This window comes from Vulpes lagopus, chromosome 4 (assembly GCF_018345385.1).
Source record: "Vulpes lagopus strain Blue_001 chromosome 4, ASM1834538v1, whole genome shotgun sequence".
NCBI classification, from domain to species: Eukaryota; Metazoa; Chordata; class Mammalia; order Carnivora; family Canidae; genus Vulpes; species Vulpes lagopus.
In genome coordinates, this window is record NC_054827.1 from 45,829,350 (window position 1) to 45,853,794 (window position 24,445).

Genomic DNA, 24,445 nt, shown 5'->3' on the forward strand with positions numbered 1-24,445 from the left:
AAAAAAGACACATTTCATAACCATATATACACCTCAGAACGGAGCTTAAAACACACTAAATGAAAAGAAGCCACTCTGAGAAGGCTGATTCATTCTGTGATTCCAGCTGTATCACATTCTAGAAAAGGCAAAACTCTGGAAGCAGTGAAAAGGTCAGTGGCTGCCAGAGGTTGGAGGGTGAGGGCTGAGTCGGCACAGCACAGGGGATTTTTAAGGCGGTGGAGCTATTCTGCAAGATACTACAATGGTAGATAAAGGTCATAATACATTTGTCAAAACCTATAGAATGACAACAGCAAAAGTGTACTATAATGTAAGCCATGAACTTTGGGTGAGGATGTGCTAATGTTCGCTATTGATGATCCTAAACGTTTCATTGTGGTGTGGGATGTCAACAGTGGGGGAGCTGTGCATTTATTTTTTTTTGGAATGTCGGGTATGTGGGAGTTCTCAGTACTTTCTGCTCAGCTTTGCTATGAACCTCCAAGTGCTCTAAAAAATGAATAGTAATAATAATAATAATAATAATAATAATAATAATAAAGTCTATTTAAGAAAGTAAAAGGATTAGGGTGCCTGGGTGGCTCAGCTAGTTGAGCATCTGACCCTTGATTTCAGCTCAGGTCATGATCTCAGGGTCATGAGATGGAGCACCATGTCAGGCTCCACACTCAGCAGGGAGTCTGCTTGAGATTCTCTCTCCCTCTCTCTTTGCCCCTCCAGACCATTCCCAACTCTCTCTCTCTCTCTCTCTCTAAACATAACAAAACAAAACAAAACAAAAGGAGAAAAAAATCATGAAAAATCATGAAATTTAGACAAAACAGTCAAGTTTCTTGAGAAACTTTTAACAAAACTGGCAACAAGAAAAAGTATTCTATGTTATTTGTTCTATGTCTATTAAATGACAAGAACGAGTCAGGCCCAAATGGCTTCACCAAAAGGAGAGGATGCCATGAGTTTTGACAGAATAGCACTGATCTTCAAAAATTCTTCACAAAATAGAAAATGTGGATAAACTACCCCTTTATACTAACCTGACAGTTACAAGAAAGAAAAAGTAGAGACCAGTCTTACTCATGAACATAAGCTAAAAGTTAGTGAGTAAACACAATATTAGCAAATAAAATGCAGTCATTTATAAGGACAGTAACACGTGATGACAAAATAAAGAAAATTAACCACGATTATTCCAGTAGATACAGGGACAAAAGCTTTTAACAAAATTCAACACCCATTCATGACAAAATCCTAGAAAACTACAAATAGAGATACCATTCCTTAATTGGATAAAGAGTGTATTTTGAAACAATCCAGGTCAATACAGTTCTTGAAGAGATAAAATTGAAATCTTTCCAATAAAAAACTAAATTTATTATTTAAAAAAGTGCAATGCAGTTGCATTGCACTGAAATACAACCCAATAAACTGAACATTAAGAAAATACAAAAAAAAAAAATTTGAAATCTGTCCTTCAGGGACCGAGACTGAGATAAAGTCGAGACCACGGCTCCTGCTAGTCAGTGTTTTGCTGAAGGGATTATCAAATATGATACAGCAAAATGAAAATTTAAGAAGCATACAAATGATGCAACAAGTAAACTTGCTATTATTCGCAGATGATGTGAATTTGTATAAGAATATGCAAATGAATCTACAAATCAACTTCTAGAATTAGTGAGCATAGCAATTTCGCTTATTATACGGTATAGATAAAAACCAATTACTTCTGTATGTTTGCAATGTAAAGTAGGAAAATAAAAAATATAAAATAGCGTCATTAACAATAGCATCAAAAAATCAACTTCATTTAAAAAAAGCAAAATAAAGTTAAAGCAAAAGACAAAAATTTTTAAGATCTAAATAAATGGAGGAATAGATAAGAGAATTCAGTATTTTAAAATACCAGTTTCCTAGTAATGTTCTTTAGGTTCTATGTAATCCCCATAAAAATCCTACTAAGTGTCCTATGATAAGCTGATTTTAAAATTTCTATGGAGGGACACCTGGCCGACTCATTCCATAGAGCGTGTGACTCTTGATCTCTGGGCTGTGAGTTCGAGCCACACATTGGGTATAGAGTTTACTTAAAAAAAAATAAAATAAAATCTTTAAAAATAAAAAATAAAAATAGATAAAATATATATGGGAAGACAGAATCAGGAATGACTAACTCACTCTTGAAGACAAAGTTGGAGGATTTTCCAACTACAGTGATAATACAGTATGGCATTAGGGCGAAATTTGAGTAAAACAGAACTGGAACAGAATAGGAGATTCAGAAATACATCCACACATATACGACCTACCTGTCTTATGGTCTGGGGGGCCCTTGAGGGAGGGCTTCTTATCAAAAAATGGTGCAAGATGAGTTGAATATTTATGGTGGGGGCTGACCTTGACCCCTAGTTTGCATCATAATCCAAAGAACTACTCCAGATGAATTCTAATTTTAAAACTTTAAGGTAAGACATTACAGTTTTCTTTTTTTTTTTTTTTTTTAAGATTTTATTTTTTAATTCATGAGAGACACAGAGGGGGAGGGCAGAGACTCAGGCAGAAGGAGAAGCAGGCTCCAAATAGGGAGCCTGATGTGGGGCTTGATCCCGGGACTTCAGGATCACACCCTGGGCCGAAGGCAGGCACCAAACCACTGGGCCACCCAAGGATCTCCTGACATTACAGTTTTAAAGTAAAATACACAACAGTGTCTGTGGGACTTGTGAGGATTTTTAAACAGAACACAATAATTACTAACCATAAAATGGGAATCACCTATTGGGCTTCATTAATATCATGACCATCTAGGTTCATCAAAAGACACCATTATGAGAGTTGGAATGTGTGAAGGAATACACATATTTTATATGTATAAATACTATCTATATTGGTATATATTACATACGTGCATATGCTTATCTAGAAGATAGAAAGAACCTTCACAAAGACCATCTAACAGACAAATGGACAGAAGATATGAACAGGTACTTCACAAAGGAATATACTTACATGGTTATCCATGTCCAATATCATTAATCATCAAGGAAACACAAATTAAAACCACAATGAATACCACCTTTGGCTCAGGAGGACACTAATACGAAACACATGTGTGTGATAAGAACGAGTGTGAGTGAGGGTTTGAAGCAATAAAGCACCTTGTGCATTGCTCTTGGGAATCTGCATTGGCGAAATGTCTTGGGAAACTGACTTTAGTTACAGGCTGTCAACTACTAGCTCTCAACCGTGATGAAACCATTTTCCTCTCAGTACTGTACTCCAAGGACGTGTCTATACACTCACAGCAGGTTTGTTTATGATAGCCATTTAAATGAATGTGGAACCTGGAAAAATCCTCTACTGTGCTTGAAATCAGAATGGGGATTCCCTTGGGGAGGAAAGTAATGATGGGAGGGGCCTAGGGAAGAGTTTGTGGTGCTACGAACTTTCTAGATGTTGGTCTGAGTGACGGCTATGCGAGTGCATCGACTTTATAATTCATGTTAGATCTATCCATTTTATGTGATGATACCTCAGTAATCAATGTTTGATGAAAAGCAATGAGATACACCCCTTAAAACTACCCTTCAGGAATTCACCTCTTAACTTAGCAGTATATAACTGAGAATACCACCTGGTTCTGAACTCCAACCCATAGGCCTGGACGTAGGAGACTCGATTTTAAAATAGTTTATAAACTAATTAGTAGATCGTATAAATTCCAATTGATATTTTGCAAAAGGGGTTTGATCATTCTAGTGTACCTCATCAATGTGCAAAAATACAGCATTTTCATAGGTAAGTTTTATGAGGTAATGTTTGCATCTTGTGTCCATGCTGTGAACATATTCCTCTATACACTTTACATTCATGAACACTTATATGCCACCGATACTGAATAGAATCCAGGGAGGTTGTTGTTGTTGTTGTTGTTGTTATTGTTTTAAATTAGAATAGTGGGAAGAAATTATCAAAAAGTTCCATTTTCATCACTAACCATCAACCTGGGAAAACCCTTAATCTCTTTATATTGCGGATACAACAGTGGCTTGAGCTTGGGGCAGCCTGTCTCTGCTGTGTATGTGAGCTCCCAGTAATCATCAGGCTGCCTCAGCTGGTTGTTGAGGTTGCTTTGAGATCTCACACACCGTGATTCCAATTGAACGGGACCATCTAAGAGAAGCATCTCAACCAGTCTTTGTATTATTGTCTAACCTAGAGAATGCCTCATTTCCTCCATAATTTGCTTGGGTGATCAAATTATCAATTAACTGAAAACAGATGAGTATGTCTGGCTTGCCCGACATCAAGTGTATTGACTTTCCTTTATTTGGTTAAGTTTTACTTAGTTCTCTCCCAACCACGATTAATAAACCATGACTTCTATATTCCCGGTCATATCAATCACATGAAAGATGTTGGCTGCCTAAAAAGACACCATCTCATAAAGATAGCTATAAACAGAGGACAAGAGTAAATTCTACCCAGCAATCTATCTACCTCTGGGGTTTGTATGTACGTGTAGACTCACTGCCACAATCTAGCATGACTTGTGCCTTACAAGGGAAGTCTTAAAGTCTTCCTTGGAAAAGGCAAATTAACCTATTTTATACTTAAGTTGTTTTCATCAGATCTTTCAGATCTCTTTTAGAATTATTTTCAGGCTGCAGTCTGACATCAATGAACAACATATCCATATCAATGCAGCATGAACTTAAGCAAAAGGAATATGTCATTTTATGGACAAGAACATCTTAAGCAAGTCAAACAACATGCAGAAAATCACAAAGACTGTGCCGGGGTGTGTCAGATTTCATCAAAACAGACTGAGCGAGGCATGGAATGGCAGATAGAGCTTAAGACAGAGATTGATCAGACCATAAACAGACTTTTAAGGTACATGCAGGCATCTCACCCTCCAAGCCGTGGGTATCACCAAGGATGCAGAGGCGGGCAGCAACTTCAGGAAATGCAGAACTCGTCTAATATTTGAAATGTAGTGATGGACGGATTTCCTAAATTGCCATCGTGCATACTCTCATCAATGGAAAATGTTGATCCCCAACCCAGTTCTTACCGGAGGGGCAGAAATGGCTGGTTTCTCAAGTTCAACATATGTAGAAATGTACTTTTTACTCTCACTCTTCTCAAAAAATACTTTCTATTTCTCTTAGTAACACTTCCATCCACATCACTATGTACCTCGGGGCTTCATGCAACATAGGATGAATCTCTTGTCTGGTTTTTCTGCTCAGACATCCCTCCCCAGTCTGGCTCCCATGGACCCCATTTCCATGGCACCCCCTTATGTCAGGTGCCTCCTCACAGTTAACCTGATCTTCTCACCGAACTTCCTTCCTCCAGCAGCGCCATTTGTTTTAAGATTCTTATTTTATTTATTCATGAGAGACACAGAGAGAAAGAGAGAGAAAGAGAGAGAGAGAGAGAGGCAGAGACACAGTCAGAGGGAGAAGCAGGCTCCATGCAGGAGCCCGATGTGAGAGTCAATCCCAGGTCTCCAGGATCACGCCCTGGGCTGAAGGTGGCGCTAAACCTCTGAGCCACTGGGGCTGCCCCTCCAGCACCTTTTGTCTTAGATTAGTGCCCCACCTTGCTGCACCAAAATGTAAGAAGTAAAAAAATACGTGAACAAATAAGTAAATAAATGGACAAAGGTTTGAGGCAGCCAGTTTATTCACATCGTCATTTAAGTTCTTCAGGTCTCTCAAATGTAAAAGACAAAGTCCATGCACTCTCACCTAAGATACAAGTTAAGGAGATATTAAAAATATTTATCTGCTAGTACAAAGTGGACACCAGGTCCTCGTGCTCTTACCCCGGCCTCCCCTTCAGCCTGTGCTTGGTTGCTTTCACGTAACCACTTTGTGCTTCAACAATGTAGATCCCATTTTACTTTGACCCCTGAAAGATTCAGAGCTTCAGAGCTCATCTTATGGCCCAATTTTAGTAACAATATGGCCTACCAAAGCGTGCATTTCAAAACACAAACCTTCTTTGTAATCATGCTACTTCTGCCCATTTGTCCTTAGTCAAAATAGTAGTCCTAAATTATACATATGCATACATTTCTATTTTGTATGTCTATGTATTTTATGATATATGCATGATATAAATATGCTTAGGATATAAACATAGAGAGCGGTGTGTGTGTGTGATGTTGAGTGTCCCAGAGCTCCATCTAGCATCTCTTCTCCATTTACACTCTCTTGGAGGTGTCAACCTGTCTTATAGTTTTAAATGCCATCTCTAAGCTGATAACTTCCAAACGTGATCTCCAACCCACAACTCTCTCTCCTCAACATCAGCAAAACAGCATCAACAGATGCATAAAAATCCTGGAAGAAAGGATTTTTTAAAAGAACCTGTGTGATAACCCATTTCAGTGAGGTCAATATTAAGTATTACTGGAGTCACTCAAATTCCACATTTCTAGTGAATGCCAATGCTCACTTGCATTGCTTTTAAGAAATGTGTTTAAAGATAAGATCACATCATTCCACAAAATTATATTTATGTCACACATATGACAAACATGTAAAAAGAAAAAGTATTTTGTTGGATTTTAAGGGCTGTTTGTGTGTGTGTGTGTGTGTGTGTGTGTGTGTGTGTGTTTAAGATCGCTCATGGTAATTTGTGAAACAAGAGACAACAGGACCAAAATGGAGACACTTGTGCTAAGTTCATATCACCAAACCAAGACTTAATACCTAATCTAACTAGTTTCGACCTGTCCCAAGGTTGTAATTTTAAGATAGTAAGTCTAGAATTTCCTGGTCAGCTCTAGTGAGGTAATACGCCTGATAGATCCCTCCCTCCTCCACAGAAAGATGTGGTCATCCACTCTTTCCTTGTCCCTATTGCCCTGTGCCTTTAAATATTCTCCCATTTTATACAGCTCTTTGGAGCTCCTTTCTATCTTTCTGTCTGCTGGAGGGGATGCTGTTTGATTCATGAATTGGTGAATAGAGAAGCCACTTTGATCTTTATATTAATTTGGTTGAACTTTGTTTTTTAACAGACTCTTCAATCTCCTTCAATAATTAAATAAAGTTTGTTTGAAAAATATAGTGGGTAACTACATGCCCTTGTATGTGACAAATACATCAAAATATATTTATTGTATTTTTCTTATAAAATTCTTAATTACTTTTACCAAAAATTAAATCAGTTTGGCTTAAATACATAGTGTATTTTTTCCTTTTTTAAAAATTTTAATTTCAGTATAGTTAATGTGCACTTTCATAGAGAAACAGATTAGTTTCAAGTACATAAATAGTAATGCAATAATTCTATCTCTTACTCAGTGATTATCATAAGTATGCTCTTTAATTCTCTCACCTGCTTCCCCCATCTCCCCACTCTCCACATCACTGGACACTATCTGTTAAGAATCTATTTTTTGGTTTGTCTTTTTATTCCCTTTGTTTCGTTTCTTAAATTTCACAAATGAGTGAAATCATCTGGTATGTGTCCTTCTCTGACCTATATGGTCAGGTTTTAATCCGATCGGTAGTAAACTGGAAGAGAGAAGCCAGGCAAAAGTCGGTGGAAACAGGCTTTTAATGGGACGGGCTCTGGGGCGAGGTTCCGCTGGCTGGCCAGCAGGGGAGCGAGAGAGTGGGGAAGTCACAGGCTGGGAAAGTCGCATCCAGGCAAACCGCAGGGGGATCTATAAAGAGTTTTTGGCGGGAAGATGGGGGCAGGGCGGCATTCCAGTTAGGGCAAGGGTTAAGGGTCTTTGTAAGCTAAATTAGGGTAGGGCAGCAAGGCAGCGTTATTGGGAGGTTGCTGGCCTGGGGTCCGCCGTTCTGAGGTCCCCAGTCTCACCAGGCCAACATCTATCGCTTAGCATTATGTTCTCTAGACTTATCCATGTTGTTGCAAATGGCAAAATGTCATTCTTTTTGATGGCCGGATAGTTTTTCATGATGTATACATACCACACCTTCTTTATCATCTATTGATGGATACTTGGGTTGCTTCATAATTTGGTGATTCTAAACAATGCTGTAATCAACATAAGGTGCATATTTCCCTTTCCTTGGAACTAGTGTTTTCATATTCTTTGGCTAAGTAATGATTACTGGATCGTATGGTAGAACTGATAAACGAATTCAGTAAGGTCACAAGATACAAAACCAATGTATAGAAATCTGTTGCATTTCTGAACTCTCATAAAGAAGCAGTAGAATGAAGAATTAAGAAAAGAGCATATTTTAAAATAAAATAGTATTATTTATATTCCGCAAATGAATGAGACCATATAATTGAAGAAACCCCCCCCCCCCCCCCCGTAAGTAGGATCAGCCCTAATCCAGAGGCAGCCTTCCTGAAGTTTTAGCAACAAAAAGCATTCTGTTTGTGATAAGAAAACCATTTCCCCCCACTCCCTGATTGGAATGTCCCTGAATAGGCTCATGTTGACCTGAGAAATCGATAACCTGAATGCTATGCGACTCCCGCGGTTCTTTTGTCTTTAAGCGGGTTTTTTTCTTTTGCCTTTAAAAGATACCTGTAATTGCTAATCGAGGCTCTCTTCCTCCTTGGAGGCGGAGAGCCCTTTGCGCAAACGTTCTATAAACCCTCTTGCTAATTGCATCTGCCTGTCTGGGGTCTGAATCTCTGGGGCATCCACCAGGACACGTTGGCACCCCTGAGCCAGGGTCCAACATAATAATAGTGAAAGGGAATAGAAGGGAAGAAGGGAGAAGAAATGGGTAGGAAATATCAGAAAGGGAGACAGAACATGAAGACTCCTAACTCTGGGAAATGAACTAGGGGTGGTAGAAGGGGAGGAGGGCAGGGGGTGGGAGTGAATGGGTGATGGGTACTGAGGGGGGCACTTGATAGAAGGAACACTGGGTGTTATTCTGTATGTTGGCAAATTGAACACCAATAAAAAATAAATTTATTATAAAAAAATAAAATAAAAAAATAAATACTAGCTTTTTTAAAACCAAGTAACAGTCAGTGTTTAATTATGGCAATAAGGCCTCCAGGAAATGTGGGATAGGGCTCAGTTATAAAAATTACACCTCCCGTAACTGTGGGAGGATAGGGAAAGTGGGGACCAGGAAAGCAGTTAAAAGATCAAATGCATAGTCACCAACCAGTAACGTGAAAAGTTCAAACATACACCCGCCCCCCCCAGGTGGGAGTGAGAAGGAAGGCAAGCAAGTAGGGAAGCCTAAGGTGAGCCATGCCTCTGTGTCGTTGCCACTCTGGTGGGCTGCTGCTGAGCATCTGGTGGTGGGTCAGGTGCTGGTGTTGATCAGTGGACCAACAGTCAGGAAGAAGAACAGGATATGTAGTAGAGGAAGCGAGAATGAGCTGGAACCTAAGAGCTCCTCTGCAGCTGTCCCCACCATGTCTGATCACAATGACTTTACTAGAGATGAAAAATCTCCTGCTCCGCTTCGACCTTCCCAATCTCACACAAATACCACTTTTTTGGCCCACTCTAATCCAGAACAACCATGAAGCACCCTCCATCCCCTTCCGATCAAATTCTCCCTCTTTCTTTTCCCCTAAGCTACTCCTTCTATCAGTCACTTTGACGAGGGAGCAGGGCTAGCTGAGGACAAAACCACAGCTGATAACCCACAAACAACCCCCACCCAGAGTGGGATATGTCTGACATTCTTCAGGAAGTTTCCAATTGTCTTCATGTTAATGTCTTGCTAGAGGGAAAATGAGTCTTTAACTTGACAATGGCAAGGCCTCCAGTATTTGGGAGGTTCTCCTTAGCCTATGAAAATCCCGATGGAATCTGCCTTTAGCTTACCTCCCCCAACTCCTGGGCATATAATCAGCCACCCCTCACAGGCCCTGGGGAGCTGCTGCTCTTGCCCACAGGTCCAGTCCCTGTGCTTTAATTACGTCATCGTTTTGCACTAAAGACGTCTCAAGAATTCTTTCTTGGTTGTCGGCTCCAGGCTCTTGACCTCACCTGTATTCCAAAACTTCATCAATTTCCCCTAGTACCTGAGGATACTTACAATGAATATATCCCTCCAGTCTTCCTACCAGATTTCCTCTCCAGCCATCTCACTGCTATGCTTTCCTATTTGTGATCATCTGTCTCTCTTTATCCAGCACTTTCCATATCACACTGCCTTGCCCCATGCTTATCTTTTCAGATACTATATACTATGAAGATTGTGGCAGAGTATTTTTGTAACCATGGGTCTTTTTTCTCTGCATCTGTCTAAAACATTTCTATTGCTGAATCTGACCAGTTATCTGCATTCTGTAGGCTGAGATAAAGCTAAAAAATCAGTTTGATGTCTTACTCAGAGAGGGTCTCAGGACCTTCAATCTCCTGGATTTTTCCCTTGTTATCTCTCTCTTATAAAGACTAACAAAGACTATGAACTTTCTTATAATGCCACAGGAAACAGCATGAGTTTCACGTTTGAATCAGTTCCTCTTTCCCCACAAATGTCATGGGGGCAAAATAGAGGCAGATCTCAGTGGAAGCAGTATATACAGTAAATGTATATCACAGTTGAGATGAAGAAACCACAACCCTTTATAATTGGGATGCAAGCAAATAGGCCCCACATTTGCCCTGGAGGTAGTTGTTATCTTTATTATACGAATTTGCAAACAAACCAGCCCTCTGCTTTAGAGAAAGAGACTATCTCTAAGGCTGTTTGCTATACAAATGTTACTGAAAAGATAACCTTGAATAAGAGCTGTGGTTATCACTTTTAAAAAATACAAAGAGGTATACTTAAGCCAATAGTACAAATAAAATGGAATCCTGAACAAAACAATTACTCTAAAATAAGGTTTAAAAGGAAGAAAAATGAACAAAGACAGTATAAACATGAAGCAAATATCAATATGGTAGACCTAAATCCAACCATGTCTATGGTTCCATTGTCTAAATGGAATTATAGGTGTCTAAATGCACCAATTAAAAAAGGTGATAAAAAACCACAGCTATATGTTGTCTACAAAGAATCCACATTAATAAGAAGATGCAGACCTCATAAAATAAGTGAAAGAGCTATATCATGCAAAACTAAGCCTAAGAAAGTTTGAGTGGCTATACTAAAATCAGACAAAATGAGGTCACAACATTTTATAAGAATAAAGGGTCTAAGTCATCAAGAAGATGCAACAATCCTAAATGTGTACACATTCAGTATCAGAGCTTCAAAATACATGAAGCACAAACTGAAAAAAAAAAAACTGAAAATGATTCAGAATGTAGAAATCCTAAGCAGTGTAGCAAAAACTAATAGAACAAAAAACAGAGAGAGAAATAGAGAGACTTTAGCAAGTTCATCGGATATAAGATTACAAAACTCAATTACACTAGCACTTACGGTGAAGCTATAGTGATATAGACAGTGTGATATTTTTATATGGATAGAAACATATATTAAGGGATAGACTGGGACTCTCATAGGTGGCAAGTTGATTTTTGACAAAGATGACAAGGTACTTTGATGGGGAAGTCGTTTTTGAGAAATAGGAGTAGAACTAGGTCTGCAGTTGCGAAAAAGGATGAACTTTATGCAATATTTGACTTGAAATTAATCATAAACATGAATATAAAGGCCACATCTTTAAACCTTGTATGAAAGAAGCATAAAGGGGATCCCTGGGTGGCGCAGCGGTTTGGCGCCTGCCTTTGGTCCAGGGCGCGATCCTGGAGACCCGGGATCGAATCCCACGTCGGGCTCCCAGTGCATGGAGCCTGCTTCTCCCTCTGCCTGTGTCTCTGGCTCTGTCTCTCCTTCTATCTCTCAGGAATAAATAAATAAAATCTTTAAAAAAAAAAAAAAAAAGAAAGAAGCATAAACCTATGACCCAGCAATTGCACTGCTGGGGATTTACCCCAAAGATATAGACACAGTGAAACGCCGGGACACCTGCACCCCGATGAGTATAGCAGCAATGTCCACAGTAGCCATACTGTGGAAGGAGCCTCGGTGTCCATCGAAAGATGAGTGGATAAAGAAGCTGTGGTCTATGTATGCAAAGGAATATTACTCAGCCGTCAGAAAAGACAAATACCCACCATTTGCTTCGATGTGGATGGAACTGGATGGGGACGGTATTATGCTGACTGAAATAAGTCAATCAGAGAAGGATAAACATTATATGGTCTCATTCATTTGGGGAATATCAAAAATAGTGAAAGGGAATAAAGGGGAAAGAGAAAATCAGTGGGAAATATCAGAGAGGGAGACAGAACATGAGAGACTCCTAACTCTGGGAAACGAACAAGGGGTGGTGGAAAGGGAGTTGGCTGCGGGTTTGGGGTGACAGGGTGATGGGCACTGAAGGGGGGCACTTGATGGGATAAGCACTGGGTGTTATGCTATATGTTGGCAAATTGAACTCCAATAAAAAGAATTTTTTAAAAAAAGAAAGAAGCATAGAGATAATCTTCAGAGTTTGCTGTTTCTTTGAAGGGACACCAAGAGTCCAAACTAAAAGGGAAAAAATGATAAATTGGACTTTGTAAAATTAAAATTTTTTGTTCTTCAAATACAGTATTGACAAAATAAAGGAATAAACCTTCTGCCACATACAAGAAGATTAGGCCGGCTAAGAATTCTCAGGTTCTGCTGTCAGCAAGCTAGAGACCCAGCAGAGCCAATCCTAGTCCATCTGAAAGCCTGAGAACCAAAACCTCTAGTCCTAAAGCCTGTGGCTCAAGGTCCAAGAAGATCTGAGGTCTCAGTTCCAGTGGCAGGAAAGACCTGTGTCTCAGCTCAGCAGCCAGGCAGGCAGGAGGTGAGCCCCTCTGGCTTGCATCGCTTGAGAGAAGATCAGCCTATTTCTCCTATCCAGCCCTGCGACTGACAAGGTGAGACCCATGCACAGCAGGGAGTGCCATCTGCTAGGCTCAGTTTACCAGTTCTCATGTTAATCTCATCCAGAAGCATCCTCCCAGACACAGTGGAATGTTTGACCAGATCTCCAGGAACCCTGTGGCCCAGTCATGCTGAATCATAAACTATATCAAGTATGGTTGCTGAAGGGGAGGAATGTACAACTATGGTGGAAAAAAGTTGGGCAGTTCTTTGTCAAGTTTATGTGTACTTACCGTACAACCTAGCGATTATGCTCCTCTGCCTTTACCAGAGAAACAAAGATACAGGACCACACAAAAACTTGTATGTAAGTGATCTTGATCCATAGTATGCAAATCTTTATGATTTCCAAAGATCTGTATGGTCAAAATATAGGACCAAAGCACATAAATGCTTGCAGATAGATGATATTTATTTATAATAACAGAAAACCGGAAATAATCCAAATGTCTATCAGCAAGCAAAGGGCTAAAAAGTTGTGTTGTGTTTATACAATGGAATACTTCGCAGTGGTAAACAGGAATGAGCTGCTGATGTACGCAACCACACAAACGAACGACAGAAATACGAAAATAATGAAAAAATGAAATGAAAAAAAGAAAGAATGGAAAAAAAAACCTGAAGAAGAGTACATGCTCTAGAATTCCCATTTAAATGAATCTCTAGAAAGATAAAGATATAGTGACAGGAAACAGCAACGACTGCCTTCGCCTGGGGCTGAAGTGAGAAAATGATTTGGAAAAGACTGAGAAAACATGATCAGAATAATGTAAAGATCCTGCATCTTGATCTTTGTAGTGGTTCCCAGGTGTATAAATTTGTCAAAACTCAACAAAATTTACCCTAGGTGAAATTCAGTATGTTTTATCGTATGTAAATGACATCTCAGTAGAGTTGATTTAGAAACAATAGAATGCACAAAAATGTCAGGATTTAAGACTGATAAAATAGTAAATTGTCTTGAATGAAAATAAGACCCAGCAGCCCAGATTGATTGGTAGCAACAGAGAAAAAGGACTGTGATTTATTGAGTACCTACTAGGTATAAGGCATTCTGCTAAGCACTAGAATGTATTATGTTATTTTATGCCTTTAAATTAACCCAGAGTAGGGATCCCTGGGTGGCGCAGTGGTTTGGCACCTGCCTTTGGCCCAGGGCGCGATCCTGGAGACCCGGGATCGAATCCCACATCAGGCTCCCGGTGCATGGAGCCTGCTTCTCCCTCTGCCTGTGTCTCTGCTTCTCTCTCTCTATGTCTATCATGAATAAATAAATAAAATCTTAAAAAAAAAAAAAAAGATTTAAATTAACCCAGAGTGTAGTAGTATTAATCCACTTTACAGGTGAAGAAACTAATACTTAGGGAGTTTATGTTCCTAGACAAAGTGCCTGTTCTAACACCCAGTTAAGAGGTCACGCCAGGCCCCAACTCCAGCCGCGTGGGACTCTAAACTACTCCTATTTTTCTGCCATCTTCATTATATTTCCTAAAGAACAGGAATAGAACAGTCAAGAAGAACAAAAAAAAATCTTAGAAGGATATTATAGTTAGAAATAACTGTACAATTGAGAAACTAAGATCACATTCCACATAGTTTTGGTATTGCTTAATGATAGCTAAGAGTTTGGAATCCCTTGCTAATAAACATTTGCTGTCCCAGCTCACGCCAGCACAAAGAAGTGTTGTAGTACAAACTCCAGACCTCAGAGTTCCAAAAGGAAAGTGATCTCCCTCAGAGCCCATTAAAACTGCCCGCACTTGAGCGGCATGCATGCAGCGGGGTGGTTTCCATGCCTCAGATGCTCCTTGGGTTTCAGGGTGATAATCTGAACCACAGGGAGCCGGAGTTTCAATTTGGCCCTCTCCAGTAGCTCTACCCCCATTGATTCAGTGGTGGCTGCCTTGGGGTCATGAACTGACTAAACCCAAAGGCCTGAATTCCTTTGTTAACCTTGAACCCACCCCAACTTCCCAAAATTCCTTCAGGTCAGTGAATTATCTAGAACCAGGATTGGCCTTCAGAGTTGTTTGGAACACACCTGAATCTACAATTAAGCACAACCTTGCTATTATTTTTTCCTCTAGTTTCTAATAGAACATGGCTGCACAATATTTTATTACTATTCAGAAGACTATATAGATGTAACTATCTATCTTATTCTTCCCGTTCTATTACATGACTCCAGATAATTTCAATATTATCTCGCTGATGAAATAACTTTAGAATATTGTGTGTTGTAACTGTAGGTATTGTTAATTTGGTTTTAACCAAAAGAATTTTGACTTCTCTTACTGGACAACTACTTGTTTATTAACGATAGTAAAACATGAGGTCTTTATGGGATTTTTAAAAATATTTCTATGAAGAAAAATCATTACCCTTCAGAAAATTTCTGGTTACGTTTCCAGTAAAAAAAAAAAAAAAAAAAAAATTAAAACAGATTCATTATATTCAGACCCAGAATGGGCTATAAAGAAAATTCTTTTCTCAGATATTTGATCACTGAAGTGCCCCAGGGCTCAGGCCCTGGTCCTTGCTGTTTACACTCCGGGGTCCAGGTCCGGAGTGATATCATCTCTTGTCCTGCCTTTCAGGGCTGTTTGTAGGTGGACACCTCCCACATTCGTCATTCTCCCACTGAATTGTATATCCAACTACTCATGTAACCTCTCCTCCAGTTTCTGCAAATAAACATGATCTCACCAACTCCTCCCAAACATACTCATCTGTCTTCTTCACCCCTATGACTTGACTGCAAGGCTGTCTTCCCAGTTAGCCCCCAGATCTCAGAGTTGTCTTTAATTCCTTGCTCTTTCAACCCCCCATCCAGTGCATCAGCAAAGAAAACTTTTATCTTGACCTTCAATATAGATCCAGAATCCAGCTGTTTTCTATTATCTCCACTGCTAGATCCTAATTCAGGTGACCGTCTTCTCTTGACTGAATTCTTCAGAAGCCTTTTGTGTGGGGTTTTCCTGCCTTTCCCCATGCCCCACTTTAAGATTCTACACGGAGCAGCCATCTCAATCCACTTAAAGCAAAAGTAAGATCCTATGACTCTTCTGAAACCATTTGAAGGCTCACCCAGCTCAGTCACTATAAAAGCCAAAAGGCCTACGTGATCTGTCTGCCCTTCCTTGTCTCTTTTATCACAACCTTTACGTCTGCCTTCCTGACCACTCTGCTGCTTCCTTTACTGTTTCTCAGAAACCCATACAAGTTCCCACTCGTAGACTCATTTTAGCTCATTCCCTTGCCTAGAAAATTCTTTGTCTTGAATTTCTCTTAGAAAGCCTTCACTTGCTTCAAGTCTCTTCCCAGAGGTAACAGGCCTACATTGATCATTTATTCTAACTGTAAATCCCATCTCCCTGGCACCCCTCATTTCCGTTGTCCTGCTCCATTTTTTCCTTGCTACACGTCTCTTTCTAAAATGCGATGTGATGTTTTGTATTTGTTGCTAATTACTGGTTTCCCACTCTAGAAGCTTCACCAGAGCAGGAACTTTTGCATCTTTCTGTCTCTGCTGTACCCAATGAGGTGAAGACCGTGCTTTACACAAGATAATAGCTTATTGAATAATTGAACAAATAAACTATGAGATACAGAATTTCCACTCACTCCTTGGACAGATATATTGAGTGCCAACGATGTGCCAGTCCCTGTACCAGCCATTGCCATACAGTAGAAAGCAAAAGACCCATGTTCCCACGGAGCTTGCTCACGGCCTATCCAGAGGACAGTCACTTTAGAAATATTCATACAAACAAGTGCCTCCAAGAAAAGTGGGAAAGGTGCTATGAAAGAAAATGACAATGTACCATAAAATATCATAATGGAGAGAAGTAGCTTAAATTAGAGGTTCAGGGAAGACCTCGTTAAAGAAGTAACATATCTGATGAACGTTGTAAGGCTAAATTCCTACATAGGGAATCTTAATAGCAATTGAGTTTGGGCAGGTGGAACATAATTAATAGATAGGAGAGCAGCATTAGATGTGACTAAAGAAGTCAGCATGGACTAGATCACACCAGGCTTTATTGGCTCAGAGGGTTTTGATTTCATCCAAGGTGCAAGGAGAAGACTTTGAAGAGAACTAATAAGCAAAGTAACAACATAATGATGTTTGGGGCTTTGCACTATTAGGCTACCTGTTGTGGGTTTGGGAATGATTCAGAAAAGAACAGAGTTAGGGACACCTGGTGTGTGTGGGGGGCTCAGTCGGTTGAGCCTTTGCCTTTCGGCTCAGGTCAGGATCCCAGGGTCCTGGGATCCGCCCTGCGTCAGGATCCCTGCCCAGTGGGGCGTCTGCTTCTCCCTCTCCCTCTGCCCCTCCCCGCCCCGACTCATGCACTCTCTCTCATGCTCTCTCTCAAAGAGATAAAAGTCGTCTTTAAAAAATTGAAAAGGGGATCCCTGGGTGGCGCAGCGGTTTGGCGCCTGCCTTTGGCCCAGGGCGCGATCCTGGAGACCTGGGATCGAATCCCACATCGGGCTCCCGGTGCATGGAGCCTGCTTCTCCCTCTGCCTGTGTCTCTGCCTCTCTCTCTCTCTCTCTGTGACTATCATAAATAAATAAAGATTTAAAAATAAAAATAAAAATAAATAAAAAATTGAAAAGATTTGAGTTACAAGTGGGAAAGCTAGCCAGAATGCAATGATATTAGTTCTAGTGAGAGATGACAATGGGACATATAAATGTGACCTGGGTGCTGACTATAGAGAAGAAAATAAGATGGATGTAAAGTATATTTTAAATTAGAACGGTCATGGGTTAGATGTAGAAAGAGATATGGCTGCCTGGTTTCAGTCATAAGCAAATGGATGGATACAGGTAGATAGAAATGTTGCGGTGAGAAACAGATAATAACATAATGAATCATTGACCACCTTTGTAAGGAGATGGGGATTAGGAAGGAGATGATAGAAAAAAAATTAAGTCCATTGTTTGAGTTTAATCGGGTTCATTTTGGTGATCATTCCCATATTTTATACATGTTGTCCCATATTGTCCCAGAAGGCTCTGCTCTGAAAGAGTGCCTGCGTCTCACAGTTTTGCACGGAATGAACAACGGGCTAGATACTTAAGGCACGGAAAGCTTGTGAGATGTTGTGTAATATGCATCATCCTGAGTATCTCTTTTCATCCTCACACCAGTAAACGTAGAGTCCGTCTTCCTCAGTTCTTGTCTTCAGGGTCTCGGCTTGGAAAAATCTCCACCTGCTCTTCCTTTATTTTCACTGTGGGTTGTGATTTTTTTTTTTTTTTTTTTTTTGAGTCTGGGTAGACCAGATGGGACCAGGTGAGGAGCAAGGATTTGGCCTACAGCAAAGCTTGGGAAGGAATGTAAATATCTGTAAATATCGCGAGCCCTGAGAGGACAACGCCCACAGCAGAATGTCCATGTGAATGAATCACCCACACGGCAAGCCTGGGCACAGGACAAGGGTAGGTATTCTAGGGGTCCAAACTTGGCAGGGGACACAATGAGAAACGGGGAAAGCATGCAGCTGCGAAAGGTGTCCCCACAACAGGACAGCCACAGGCGGAGGTGGTATTCAAGAGTTCAGATAAAGGTTGGCACCTCATTGTTTTGGAGCAACACACTGAGAATGCAGTTTGGGTAGCTAGGATTGTTAAGAGGCCCGTGTGATGGAACAATCAGAATATCCTTGCAGAGCCGTTTCATCACTAGTGTTCAGTGCCCTTCTTGAATTCCTGGGTGAGACCAACAGATGTGCACCAGATGAAGCCGAGCCAAGCCCGAGGCAGTGACGTGTACAGACTGTCGATTATGGTATAGAATGATTCCTCCGGTGAGCCTTCACTCACACCTACTCCTGGGTCGAGCAGTTTCTTGTTGCCTCTGCTGCATTGTTCAGTTTGACACCGCATGGACTGGTGGTCTCATCATCGTCTTTAGAGTTCGAAGACTCAGCCAAATGCATAGGTAACATCCTACTTGCTCTTCTCTTACTTTTAATCATAGAAGTTGCCTAAAAAGGTGACTAATGTATTCAAGGCCTTGAAGAGTCATTAGTGAGAAACTGAAACAAATGTGAAGATCCAGAAAGACCGTACCTTTGTGCTTCAAATTCCGCGTGTCTGTTTCTCATTGACTTTGCGTGCTATCAAATCACAACGACTGAGGCTCCCGGGAACCATTGAGCAAAGTATCGTGTGTCATCTAAGCTGGGATGTATTTAAAACACTGCATTATCACTTTGCTAAATAAGATAAGATGTTTTTTTTTCCACATCTGAAGCTAGATGTGGTCAGATTCGTCTACAAATTCCAAAGAACATAGCCTAATACCAGATACCATGAGCCCGTTTCAAAGCCAAGAGTGAATGATGTCTGGAATTTATGTCCCTGCCAGTTTCACACCTCTTGGAACGATATAGTTCCTAACAACGTAGAGATTAGCTGTTACAGTCTTTAAGTGGCAGTTTGGTACAAAAGGACCATGGTTTTTGTCAGGTTTAATCTGATCGGTAGTGAACTGGAAGAGAGGCCAGGCAAAAGTTGGTGGAAACAGGCTTTTAATGGGATGCACTCTCTGGCAAGGTCCCGTGGCCCACAGGGGAGGGAGAGAGCAAGAGAGTGGGGAAGTTACGGGTCTGGGAAGTCACAGCAAAGCAAACTGTAGGGGGGTCTATAAAGAGTTTTTTGGGGGAGGCAGATGGGGGCAGGGCAGCACTCTGATTAGGGCAAGGGTTACAGGTCTTTGTGTGCTAAGTTAAGGTAGGGTGGCAAGGTTACTGGCCTGGGGTCGGCCATTTTGAGGTCCCCAGTCTTGCCAGCCCCAGTTTTTCCACATACCCCCATACCATTTCCAGTATCTTGCCCTTGTGTGTGGTGGGTGTATTGTCAACACATTTTACTGTTGGTCAGACATGTCTTCTAAGGTAGCTACACATGTGTTTAGTGTAATAGTATTACAAGTGTTTTGTGCTAGGGGTACAAAATAATATTAAAATTAAGCAAAAAGAGGGGCATCTGGGTGGCTCAGTCGGTTAAGTGTCCAACTCTTGATCTCAGCTCAAGTCTTGATCGCAGGATCACAAGTTCAAGCACCGTGTTGGGCTCCACACTGGGTGTGGAGCGTACTTAAAAAAAGAATAAGCAAAAGCAAAGTTAAGGCACAGGAAAATAAGTTATAAGATAAGATAAAACTAGGAATGGGGGAAGCACAATGTAATACCCTGGAGTCCAATACTCTTGGCTGTAGCTTTTTCTGGAAGCCAATAAGAATATGAGAGCAGGGATCCCTGGGTGGCACAGCGGTTTGACGCCTGCCTTTGGCCCAGGGCGCGATCCTGGAGACCCGGGATCGAATCCCACATCAGGCTCCCGGTGCATGGAGCCTGCTTCTCCCTCTGCCTGTGTCTCTGCCTCTCTCCCTCTCTCTCTGTGTGACTATCATAAATAAAGAAAAATTAAAAAAAAAAAAAAAGAAAAGAATATGAGAGCATAATCAGTTGTATTATTTCTAAATATCTTCTTAGTGTTTATAAAATACATAAATACTTATATCTATCAAGTGTTTATAAGATAAAAATGATAGCAACTCAGGTCAGGCCTACCCTACTTATTCCCAGTACTTTGTCAGGAGGGACAACTTTTCCCTTATGTCCTTATTGACAGGGTACTGCAAAATGTAGTAAACAATATTCTTAACAAACCTCCACAACAATCACATTCACAAGAAGCCTAAGAACTAGGCTCTTTCCCCCAGGGCCCATTTCAAACTCTTTTCGATGCCTCAGGCAAAGCCATCTTGTAAAACTAAAATCTGATTTTGCCCTGGTGCTTAAATTCTGCAAGTGATTTTCCATTGCTTTTGGAATAAAAATCAGACGAGATCGGGCACGTTCAGGGTGTTATAGCCGTAGACTTTTGGAATAAAAATCAAAGTCCATAAGGTTACAATCAGGGTCCTACATATTCTGGCCCCAGAATGCTCTCTAAACTGCACCTCAATTGAGTACATTAAAGTCATGTTCCTCCTTTATGGGCCCTGTGAGACCCAGTTATCTCTGCTGCAGGACAGTTATCTCACTTTGTAACTCTCTGTAATTCATTCATGTGATTTTTTTTTCTTTCAAGATCTGATTTGAATCCAAGATCATTACCAATTAGTGTAGTATTAGTTTCAGGGGTAGAATTTAGTGATTTGTCACTTGCATAGAACACCCAGAGAGTGTTCATTACATGAAGTGCCCTTCTTAATGCCCATCACTCATTTACCCCACCCCCCTCCGCACCTCCCCTGAGCAACTCTCAGTTTGTTCCCCAGAGATAAGAGTCTCTTGCGGTGTGCCTCCCTGTCTGATTTCTTGATCAATGTCTGTCTCTGCCCCATAAGCTTCAGGAGACTGGGTTCCTTGTTTGGTTTTGTTAATAATCATTTTCCGTGTGCCAACCATATTTCTGGCTCAATAAAAATGTGAATGAATCATGGATGGATGGATGGATGGATAAACAAAAGTAATGAGTTTTTTATCCTTCAGATCCAAATAGTATCAAATCAAATTATAGTTTGAGGAGGGTGACTGGGTCCAATTGAGGCCATTCAGACATGTGTCTTTGATGCTGTAACTTAAGGATAGATTTTTTTTCTTGATAGAAAAAGCGATTTATTGATACAGATATTGACATCACTTAGGTGGTTTTTGTTGTGCCCAAGATTTCATATCCGAGAAACCACCAAGGAGCCAACACCGATGCAAACACGCGAGAGTTTATTTGGAAGCTTGAGCTTGGGTCCAAGTATACCGACACAGCAGAGCAGGGACTTGGACCCCCAATGGGGGTTTCAGCTTAGTTTTATGGGCTGGTCTAGGGGACCTCCAGAAGGGGTGGAGGAATTTTTCAAGTTCTTTTTACATTCTGATATGGGGCTTTCAAAGGCATTGAACTCTGTTCTCATTCTAATATGGGGCTTTCTAGGGCATTAAGCTGTAAGCTGTTTTTTTGTTTTTTTGTTTTTTGTTTTTTCCTGTAACTGAAGTAAGGTAAATTTCAGCTCTTATTCACAGGGGCCTGGGATGGCCAGACTTGTGCTAATGCTGAACTTAAAGTGGAATGTCATTAATTTTCTCAGTGTCCACAGTTCTCTGTAAGGATTAGAACTTAAAGCAATTTTAGGAGCTAACAGAAAATTCTAGGTAGGCTGCTTCTATGTAGGGCTGCAACTAGTATGAGACCAATGTCTATAGATCAAAATAGCTGGCAGGAAGAAAAGCTAGTCATTAGTGGGCAAGAGCCAGAGCAAACCAATCCACGGAACTGAAATTAAAATAGCATAAACTGTCTGACTCTGACTGGGAGCTGAGGTAGAGTCCATTATTTGCTTATCGATTTTTTTTTAAGGATAGATTTTAAAACCAGTAGAAAAGAATGAAATACGTATGTGTCAGTCAATCCTCTGAAAGTATTTTGTTCACAAACAAAATGTTAATAGGTGCTGAGCAACTGTCAATTTAGAATATAATCTCTAACATGTTTTAAGTGTATTAACATAAAACATTACAATGTTTTAACATGTGTTAAACATTAAATGTGAGGTTTTGATTGTCACTTCACTTGGGTGATTCTCTATGACTCTCAATTGAGTCATTGAAAAATTTCACTATGTAAAGACACTTTGATTTAACTGTCCCTCCTGTAATATGGGGGTGGGGGTCAAGATTTCCTGAAAAGGATTCTAGGAGGTTGTTTCCAAAGCAGGGCTCATTATTTCAGCGGATGACATGTAAAGGGAAATAATAAGTTGTAATTATATAAATGACGGATGTCCCCTTCTAGCTGCATTGGTACCTTTCAGAAGTAGGATTTTATCAGGTGAATAACCTCAGCTCAAGTTAAGAGAAGTTTGTATTATGGTGACCTAAGGGAAATTCAACCTGAAAAAAATGTAGTGTTCCGAGTTTGGTTCCAACCTCCAAGTGCCCTTTCCTGGAAATCTCACCAACTTTTATCAACTGTTAACACTTGCCACCCTTGGTGGCATTAGAAAAGTCCAAAAACAGTTGAACTCATTTCCAGTTAACTAAAAAAGTCAAGGGAAGGTTCAAAAAAAAAAAAAAAAAAGGAGGAGGAGGAGGAGGAGAAAAGAGGAAGAGGGTACTTCATGTATTTCACACAGTGGGAATTCGAGGAAAGAATTCTGGGTTTAGTGTAACTGACATGTTGTATAGTAAAGATGTCTCTTAGCAGTGGAAACTTAATAGATTTAGTGAAATGGTAATACCTTCCACAGCCTAGACCGCTTACTGAGGCAGGACTACATAAAGTGATGTTGGAGGGAGGAATTTATCTAAAAACTGTAGCTTTGTCCCGGATCACTGAGTTTCCGCATGATCTTGCAAAAAAACGAGGGGAAAAATGATTTTGTATGACTATAAACTTTCTGACCCATGATGAAGTATAGAGAAGGCATAAAAATGAGAGATGAAAATAGAAGGGAATCAAAAAATCACCGGGATGAGGTCACTTTTGCTGGGAACTATGAAAGGAAGCACACACACTTCAGTGTGCTTCCTGCCGTTTTGTTCATAAACAGCAGAACCACTTTAAGAAAAATGTGTTTGTCTCTGTTACCTTCCTGCGGCCTCTCTGTACTTTCTGCATCCCATCTCTGTCCATATCGCTGAGAACTGGGATGATGCTCCCTTGGACCCATGGATGGTGAGTAGGGAAGGAAGCTCAGAGGTGAGCATAGTCCCTCTGCTCTATAACTGCCATCTGTGTGTCAGAAACAGCATGGTTTGGGATTTTTCGCTACCTGAAGGTGACAAGCTAGCCTGTTCCTGTTTCACAGATGCCAGCAGAAGACACAAGGCTTCTGGGTCAGTGGCCTAAGACTTGGTTACCCATGGCAGAAGCATCCAGAGCTTCAGGTCGGTTCATGTTGGTTCTCATGCCTACCTCGTTCCACAGGAACATCGCAAAGACCTCAGCATGCAGCCTGTACACTCATGAGTGTGTTCCCAGAGAGGAAAACTGAGTTTTAGAGCAAGAGCAGACAGTCCGGCTCTGTGTCTAGGAGGAAACATCTCCTTATCCCTCAAAGTTACTCAGGACAAATACAATCCTGAGGGGTGGCCCCAGATAGAGGGTGGTCAGGACTTTGCATTTCTTGTAGGTACAAGGAGTACATTTAGGGACACTTGTGGCCAATGGCAGGTTACCTCTCCCCATGCTCGGACAAAGACCCACTCCTGCCACTCATATGGCTCAGCTACTCTTCAGGTTACACACCTCAGTCCCTAAATCCATAGGTCCTGGGTGTAAACCCCAGTTTTACCAGTTATTAGCTTCAAACAAGTTATTTAACCACTTTGTGCCTTGGTTTCCCATCAATGAATAGGACGATAATGAAACCACTTGCTAGGATTAAATGAGTTAACACACGTATTGCACTTAGAACAGGTCCTAGTCCGCAGTAAGTAGTATTTCTGTTTCAATATGTATTTTGCTTCTAACTTTCCAGTTACCCTTTGGATAATTTCATATTATTTCATTCTAATTCCTCAGCCAGGATTTCATGAGAAAATTAAGCCCTCATGCCACCACAGCT

At 40.7% G+C, this 24,445-nt stretch overlaps 1 pseudogene; it reads right to left on the bottom strand.

Moving 5' to 3' along the window:
- Positions 1–23,511, bottom strand: part of LOC121488719 — a 28,063-nt pseudogene extending 4,552 nt beyond the window's left edge.
- Positions 23,512–24,445: the final 934 nt, after the last annotated feature.